Here is a 6,933-nt window from a genome sequence, read left to right as displayed (position 1 = left end):
AATGTTCCTCATTCGAAATAGACTTAGTCCTAGCTGAGGAGGAAAAGGTAAGAAAACTGCAGGGAAAACATCCTGGCAAGGTAGTTTGTCTACTCTCATTTCTCAGGAATAAAAGGGACAGGAGGCACTAATACCAGAAAAAAAAAAGTCTTGAATGTATTAGGAATGTGATAGAATGAGGAGAAATAACCAAAATATTGTTTTTCTGAACAGCAAAATCTTAGACACTCAAAATGATAAAATAAAATATAAAATGAAATTTGTTGACCAAAAGTTTTATTTACTTATTTTAAGGGTAAAATTCAATGATTTTTTTAGGAAATCCTTTGTAGTTGGGCAGCCTTTATAATAAGACGGTTTTAGAACCCTTTCACAGTGATTCTCTGTTCTTCCTGTCAGCCCCAGACAACCACTAATCTCATTTCTGACACTAGATTTGCTTCTCTTGGACATTTTCTATAAATGGAATCATAAAATATATAATATTTTCTGTCTGGCTTCTTTCATCTAGATTAATGCTTTGTTGGGTTTATCCAGGTTAGAGCATATAGTATTTTATTTCTTTGTATTGCTGAAAAATATTCTATTGTATAGTTATACCACATTTTCTTATCCATTCAAAAGTTAGTGACATCTGGGTTGTTTCAAATTGTTGATCATCAGATACCATGTTGCTATGAATGTACCAGCACAAGACTTTGTGTGATTATATGTTTTCATTTTTCTTGGTACATACCAACAAGTGGAATGGCTGGCCTGTATGGTAAGTTTATATTTAAACATTTAAGAAAATGGTTTTAAGACAAAGTGGTTTATAAAGTGGCTGTACCATTTTAAATTCCCACCAAAAATGTATGGAGGTACTATTTTCTACAAATCCCCACCAACATTTGTTTCGGGCTTTTTAAATTATTATGCTCATTCCAAGATGTGTGAAAAGATAACTTGTTTTAATTTGCATTTCCCTAATTAATGATACTGAGCACCCTTTATCTGTTTATTAGCCATATGTATAATTTTTTTGTGCAATATCTAATCAAACCTTTTGCCCATTTTTAAATTGTTTTTTTTTCCTTATTATTGATTTGAAAAGGTTTACAAGTCTTCTGTCAGATATTTGATTTGCTTTCTGTAGCTGACTCTTTTGTCTTTTTAACAGTGTCTTTTGTAGTGTAAATCTTTTAAAGTTTGATGATATCTAATTTAACAATTTTTCTTTTATGGAGTGGGCTTTGGGTTTCATTAACAAGAATTCTACCTTGCTTAGGTAGAATTGCATAGGATCACAAAGATTTTCTTCTGGGTTTTCTTCTAAAATTTTTGCAGTTTTAGTAGCCTTTAGGTTACTAAACTTTAGTTTAAGTTAAACTTTAAGTTAGTTTTTGTGTACAGTATCAAGAGCAGGTCTAAATTCATGCTTTTAAAATTTCCTTTGTGATATCTCACTTGGCTCATCATATATTGAGAAATGTGTTGTCTAATTTCCAAGTAGTTGGAGATTTTCTATATTTTTTATTTATTTCTATTTTATTTAGTTATGTAGTCTAAATTAATTATATATTAAGGAAACAAGCCAAAGGCCCTTCATAGGGTGACTAGTTAAACAAATTGTGGCATATCCATGCAATAGAAGACTACACGGCCATAAAAGAGGAATGAAATATTGACCCACAGTCACTTTTATCAATCTGAAAATCTGAATGGAAGAACCCTCTTTGAAAACATTATATACTCTAAACTCCATTAAATATCATTGAACATACAAAGTTATAATGATGGAGAACAGATAATTGCCACCCAGAATTTAGGAAGGGGAAGAAGTGACCACGAAGGGATAGCACAGGGGATATTTTTATAGTGAAAAGACTAGTGTATATCTTGATGTGATGGTGGTTACAGGATTCGTACATGTGATAAAATTCATAGAACTGTATACACCAAAACTTCGTTGTCTTTATGTTAATTTTTTAAATAAATAAGTTAGTAAATGTCCTTCATGTATTCAGGGAAAGAACAATCATCTGTTTAGGATGATTTAGGCTTCCTAATTCTGAGTTTATGCCAGAAATCTCCATTATAATCCCTTTAAGCATGACCTCTCATCACTCTCTCTTCTCAGTTAAGATTCCAACACTCTCATGTCTTGCTCTCTTTTACCAACACTGTGCTAAGGTTAAAGAAAGCATGATCCTTCTGTTCCAGTTGACATTTCTCACTAATTCATCTTTACACAAATGATGTATGCTTTTGAGAGATCACAATAAGACTCCTACATTGGGAGTTTCTAAAACCACCCCCAGGTTTGATGATTCACTAGGAAGACTCAGAAAACACAGTAGGTAGTCATACTCACAACTATGATTTATCACAAGAAAAGGATACAAACAAAATCAGCAAAAGATACGGCACATAGGTCACAGTCCAGAAGAATGAGAAGACACAAATGTCTGAGTCACACAGGACATGCTTACATCCTCCAGCATTGAATTGCAGCCACCTCTATGAAATGTTGTTGAACAGGGAAGCCCATTAGAGACTCAGTGTCCAAGGATTTTATTGGGATCCAATTATGTCTAACATGTACCAAAGTTCCAGGCTCCCAGCAAGAAAGTATGTTTATCATAACTAACACTGTTATGCAAACCATTTAGGAACAGTGAGTACTCTTAACAGTTCTGGAAAGGATGGGAATGCTCCTGAAACCCAAGTTCCTAAACACCAGTCAAGGACAGTCCTACAACTAGGTCTTTCTAAGGGTAGCAGCTTCAAGTTTGCTGTGTCAATTATTTTTTGCACAACTGCTCACCTGCAGCAGCACCCACTTTGTCTCTTCTATCTCTTGTGTCTACAGGATCACGAAAACCTAACTTTAATGTCACCTTGGTTTGAAAAAAATCTCTTTTGGGGAAAGCCTGTTTCCTAGCTCCATAGTTTTTTCTTAATTCTTGCTTTGGCTTAGAATATGGCAGATTTGTGCATTTTCTGGCCGGATGAACATTTTATAATATTTTATATTTTATTCAGTATTTGAATTTGTTTTCTTTTCATTTGAAGGGTAAACGGCATGATTTATTTGCAGGACTTAAGAACATAAAAATCTATATTATTTTTAATCAAAAAAAATAGATGTTCAAAGGCATAGACTTACCACCCATAGTCTTATTTGCATGCTGGAAATTTATTAGGAAATGTCCTTGGGATGAATATTGAGCAAGGGGAGAAGTTGAACAGAGGTGAAGTCACTACAAACGCCTCAGCTGATCTTAGAGGAGCTCTGGATCTGAACAGCCCTTCTGAGTTGTCCCATTTGTGATAAGGGGCCTGGTCTTCACATCCCCTCATGATCCAGCATTGGATAGGCTTCCTCGGGCACATGACCTTGGCTTGGGTAATGGGCTATGTCATGTTCTTGAGTTGAGAGACCAAGGTAAGAGCCATCAGCTGATCCCACTCTAAGCAGCTGGCAAAATTTCCTCTCCCAGTAGTCCAGTGGAGTGGGAAGAGGGTCTGGGCATCAGTGCAGTACATCAGTGCATCTGCTACAGCCTTAGGGGAAACCGATAAATTAAAATTAAGAGGCTTATTTTGAAATTTAATGTATATACTTTTGCTTACATTAATGTAGAAAAGTTGCAGTTAAAGAGAAGAGAGGTAAATTTGTTTTATATTTTACTTTCAACTTTTTAAATGGTTATTATGATTAGCCATGATTTGAGTCATCATCTTTATAATGCTATTTTTCTATAGTTAGAAATTAAGTGTTTTAACTATAATTATAGTATGCCTATGGGTTGATTAATTTTACAGGTTGCTCCAAAATTTGACACTAAAAATCATTGGTTATTTCATAAAAAATTATTATGTTCTTAATACTCCATTGTGGTTAATAGGAAACTGATTATATTCATGAAATAAATAGAATGTGGATGAACATAGCACAGAATGCCTGAAGTTATTCCCCATATGGTGAATCAATTCTTCTATGCTTTTTCTATTAAGATTGCTGTTTGGGTTTCCCTGGTGGCACACTGGTTGAGAGTCCGCCTGCCAATGCAGGGGACACGGGTTCGTGCCCCGGTCCGGGAGGATCCCACATGCTGCGGAGCGGCTGGGCCCGTGAGCCATGGCCGCTGAGACTGCGCATCCGGAGCCTGTGCTCCACAACGGGAGAGGCCACGACACTGAGAGGCCTGCGTACCGCAAAAAAAGATTGCTGTTAAGCCTTCCTTGTTTGGCGTGTGGCAACATTGACGTGGCTTAGCCTTCACCGGGTGTAGAAGCAATCATAAACTTATTAGAAAAGTAGCACATTAAATTAACTGGCTTTATGATAGTCATCAAATAGTTAACAATTTGAGTGAATACATGCACTGTTCAGTTTAAAAAACAAATACAAACCATTCAAATTCTGGTTCACTGAGCAATAGGACACACGTGCCTTGAGGAAGAAAACACTAGTCCCTTTTCCCTGACTTGATTGTCTGCCCTAGGCTTACAGAGCACATAGAATTTCCAATTTCATGAACTGCCTTCCAGCTAACTTTGAACCTTCTCTCACAGAGCACAGGAGTGGAGGGAAAAGCCTTCAGAGAAAACAGTTGAGTTGGCTTTCTTAGCATTGGATAAAAGTTAGCTAATATTTCTTTACCAGAGTCACTTAACTCTGTCATAGGATTTCAAAGACCTTCATAGATTAGTACTAGTAGTTATTTTGAGGATTGGGATGTAATAGAAAGTTCTGGATCATGAAATACCACTTACTCATTTGGACTAACTGCAGGAAATGGAAGGTCCTGGAGGGTGGGAGTCAAGGCCTGCAGGTTTATCAGTGATGAAGGAGGACACAGGGCAGGAGGAGCCACAGACACATTTTACCCACTTTACGATTTTACACAGGAACAGTCCTGGGGGTGGCAATTTCCAAATTTGGGGTCAAAAGATTAAAATTTGGAAAAGAGACCTCTCTAGTTTAAGTTAGGAAAGAGCATACTTAGCAGCAGAAATTCACTGTCCCCAGGGAGCTTTCTCTACCTCTCTTCGTACACTACTTTTGGTTTTATTTCCTCAAGTTCAACTGGTCATGACTTTCATGTGGTCAGAAAGCAAATGCACAGTACCTGGTAATTGCATCACAAAGATGCCTATTAAATCAAAGAATAACAACAACAAACATGCCATTAAGTAACAAGCAGCTAGAAGCTGTTAAGAATATTGTGTCTCTCAGCACTTATGTTCCATTTTTTAAAAGCCTTTAGATTTCTTTGAGTATGGATAAATACCTGCTGTCTAATTTGAACTTAATATGTGACATAAAAGTGTTTATGAGAGTGTATATACTCCAATAAAAATTTTTAAAAATAAAAGTGTCATTCGGCAATAAAAAAGTGTATATTTCTAAGTTGTTATGGTTAATCACAATTTTAAGAATTTTTGAGTTTCATTTAATTGCAGTTTAGAGTTTTAAGAAGTGTAAAAATAATAAAAACTATGTTTAAGAAGCCTGAGAAAATGCAGATGAAATGCTAATAAGACATTGGATTAAATAAATTAATAGATAAAAATAAAACTCTGAGATGGCAAAGAAGGACAAAGGACAGTGAAGAGAGAGAAGATGGAAAAGAAGGGCAAAAGGCCATATGCTAGTCAAATAGGAGTTCCCAAATAATCAGTATGAACCACTCAGACTTAGGGGATACACATCCCTTCCCACTGCATGTGAGACATTGCGTTTCTGACACAAGTTTTAAAGACAATTTCCAATGGCATTGCTTTCATCCAAGGCTATCCATAAGTTGCAAAATATGCTTATACCATCAAAAACTGGTGTGTTGATACTTTACTACTAGTTTAGCAAAATATATTACTAGTATCTTCTTAACTAATGATCATTAGCATTTGAAAGAATGGTCAATTTTTAAAATATACAATGATATTTTACTAATTTTGAATGTGCAATTCAATGAGTTTTGAAAAATACATATAGCCATATATTATATAGAATATTTCTACCACCTCAAATATTTAACTCATTCTCCGTTGTACTCAGTCATCTCTCTGAACCTCTCACCTATGGCAACCACAGATATACTATGCGTCTAGAGTTTTGCCTTTTCTAGAATTTCAAATAAATGGAATTATGCAAATATGAGTGATTATACCATCTTGTGCCATTTGTCCCGCCAGTCACAATATGGAAAGCTTTGGCTTAGTTTTAATTGGTAGGTGTCCTGATCTTAACTGCACAGACCAATTATATTCCAAGCATTCTGTGCTCACCAGTGAGATTTTTGTTTAGGTGTTTTATAACTTCTTATGAAACATAAATGAGTAGGAATTAAATTGTTCATATTAGCGTTGAAATGTAATTGGATCTCTTGCAAAATTATATGACTAGGCCATTAAATATATATGTGTTTGTGTAAATATATGTACGTGTGTGTGTGTGTGTGTGTGAAATGCCTATCCTCCATCCTAAGAGAGCAGCGTTACAATTTACTTATTTGGGTTCTCAAAAATAGATATGACTGACATCAGGAAAATGTTCTTCCTGGATTTGTGGTTCCTGATTCCTGGATAAACAATCTGCAGAGCGATATGGGTGGTATTAGTAGTCTGAGCCTTTCTGCATTTTGAGTAGTTTACTTCATGCTCCACTGTCCTATCATGGGCTAAAAATTAATGTTCATGGATTGGGTTGCAAGCCCTATTATGAGATTATTTCCCTCATATATAATTTGTATCTAATCACATACATTTCTAGAAAGTTTTCTCCTTCCCTCCTCCCTTCTTTCTTTCCTTCCTCCCTCCCTCCTTCCATTATACATCCTTCCTTTCTTCCTCAGGGGATGAGTTTATTAGGGCCGCGTGTAATGTGTGGTCACTTTCTTGGTTTGAACCCTGGCTCCACATTCATTAGTTGAGTGAATGTTGGCA

General features: G+C 35.8%; 1 pseudogene; it reads left to right on the top strand.

Moving 5' to 3' along the window:
* LOC149748471 (signal recognition particle 14 kDa protein pseudogene) overlaps window positions 1–5,378 on the top strand; it is an 8,602-nt pseudogene extending 3,224 nt beyond the window's left edge.
* The last annotated feature ends 1,555 nt before the right edge of the window (window positions 5,379–6,933 follow it).

This window comes from Delphinapterus leucas, chromosome 9 (genome assembly GCF_059928025.1).
Source record: "Delphinapterus leucas isolate spDelLeu-1000000601 "Yukka" chromosome 9, BTC_Dleu_Yukka2, whole genome shotgun sequence".
Classification (NCBI taxonomy): Eukaryota; Metazoa; Chordata; class Mammalia; order Artiodactyla; family Monodontidae; genus Delphinapterus; species Delphinapterus leucas.
Note: the sequence above shows the minus strand (reverse complement) of the source record. Positions and strands in the feature narration are given on the sequence as shown.